Below are 2,391 nucleotides of genomic sequence, written 5' to 3' on the forward strand. Positions count from 1 at the left end.
TCATAGAGTTTTAAGTTCTGACATTTGCAATATTGGGGGGTTTTTGTTTGTTCTTGTTTTACTTTGTTTTTTGAGGGGACAGAGGGGAGGAAGGGGAGAAATCACTATTTAGATACTGATAGAATTTATTAAGTCATATAATCTCCTTTATTCCCCATATCTCACTGCTTTCTCCTGGATTCAGTTCTCTTCTTGCTCTGTTTACTTTAGGAGGGATATCAAACAAGGTCTTTCATGGCAACATTCCTGAGGTCTTGAATAAATATTTATTTTCCTAGAGTATTTAAATGACAGAACTGGTTGGCTGGTTTCTTCCACAAACCTGCATGCCTCCTGATTTTTTCATAGCTTTCCTCCAGACTTTTTAGGAATCTGACACCTGCATTTGGGGTAGGGGTCAGGTTGCTTAGGAGGAAAAAAGTGAGATAAGAGAGGGTAATGTAGACTTTACTTAGGAAATGTATACAAATTAGGTTATTTTACACAATTATGGTTTATTGTGGGAGAAGGCAATGGCAACCCACTCCAGTACTCTTGCCTGGAAAATCCCATGGACGGAGGAGCCTGGTAGGCTGCAGTCCATGGGGTCCCTAGGAGTTGGACAGGATTAAGCAACTTCACTTTCATGCATTGGAGAAGGAAATGGCGACCCATTCCAGTATTCTTGCCTGGAGAATCCCAGGAACGGAGAAGCCTGGTGGGCTGCCATCTATGGGGTCACACAGAGTCGGACATGACTGAAGCAACTTAGCAGCAGCAGCATAACTAGAGATAAAATTCTTGTTCCAAAGTTCTTTGCCTTCAGCACTTTGAAAATATTAGTCCATTGTCCTTTGCATCCCAGCTATTAGGGAGTTCAATGATATAATATGGCCAAGAATTTTTCTCTGCCACATTGTGCTGTATTTGTAAAATACCAAGTGAAATGTGTAAATGTGGGGGCTTCCCTGGTGGCTCAGATGGTAGAGTGTCTGCCCGCAATGAGGGAGACCCAGGTTCAATGCCAGGGTCAGGAAGATCCCCTGGAGAGGGAAATGGCAACCCACTTCAGCACTCTTGACTGAAAAATTCCATGGACAGAGGAGCCTGGCAGGTTACAGTCCATGGGTTCATGAAGGATGGGTTCACAAAGAGTCGGACACGACTAAGCGACTTCTCTTTCTTTTCTAAGCGAAATGTGGAACATTTTTGGACTTTTCTGGTGATTCAGTGGTTGAGAATCCACCTTCCAATGCAGGGGACAGGAGTTCCATCCCTGGTCAGGGAACTAAGATCTCACATGCCATGGAGCAGCTAAACCTGCGTGCCACAACCAGAAGAAGCCCTTGTGCCTCAACAAAGACCCAGAGCAGCCAAAAAAAAATAACATTTCTAAAAAATGGCTCTGAACATGCCCTAATTCAAGAGCTGGAGCATTACCAGCGCTGTTTAATAATCTACTTCCTCACTCCTTCCCAACTTATCTTCTATTCTCCACCATCACCCCATCAGCGAACCACTTTCCTGAATGTTCCTCACTTTAAAAATAATTTTGTCATAAACGTGTGCTTTCCTAAAATAATACATTGTTTAGTTTTGCTGGGTTTTTTTCAGCTTTTAATATATGAGCTCATATTGTGCATGTGAAGTGAAATTGAAGTGAAACCCTCTCAGTCGTGTCCAACTCTTTACGAGCCCACAGACTGTAGCCTGCCAGGCTCCTCTCTCCAAAGAATTCTCCAGGCAAGAATGCTGGAGAGGGTAGCCATTCCCTTCTCCAGGGGATCTTCCCTACCTGGGGATTGAACCTGGGTTTCCCACATTGTAGGCAGATTCTTTACCATTTGAGGCCCCAGGAAAGCCATCAATATTGTGCATCATCTTCTGCAACTTGTTTTTTTAACTCAACTTTAGATTTCTGTTCCATCTATTTTGTTGAATGGAGCTGTACTTAATCCTGTTTCTTTTTGCATAATATCCCACTTTGGAAACGTATTACAATCTATCCCTTATCCTGATGACAGACATTTAGGTTTAGGTTCAAGTTTTTGACAGTAGAAAGAATACTGTTATGAATATTTTATACATATCTCTTGGTACATGCATACAACTGTTTGGAGTAGAAATGCTGAGTCATATGGTTTGCACATCTTTAATTTTTTCAATAAGGCCAAATTGTTTTCTGAAGTGTTTGTAAAATTTCCTTTTTTTTCTAAATTGTGTTATAGCTGCTCACAGTGTTGTGTTACTTTCCACTGTACAATGAAGTGAATATGTCCATTCACTTCAGCTAGATGTATACATTCATCCACTGCCTCATGGATCTTCCTCCCCAGCAACCATCCCAGCCACCTAGGTCACTACAGGGCACCAAGTTGAGCAACCTGTGCTATACCGCAGGTTTCCACTAGC

Source organism: Bison bison, unplaced genomic scaffold (genome assembly GCF_000754665.1).
Source record: "Bison bison bison isolate TAMUID 2011002044 unplaced genomic scaffold, Bison_UMD1.0 scf7180017864516, whole genome shotgun sequence".
Lineage (NCBI taxonomy): Eukaryota > Metazoa > Chordata > Mammalia > Artiodactyla > Bovidae > Bison > Bison bison.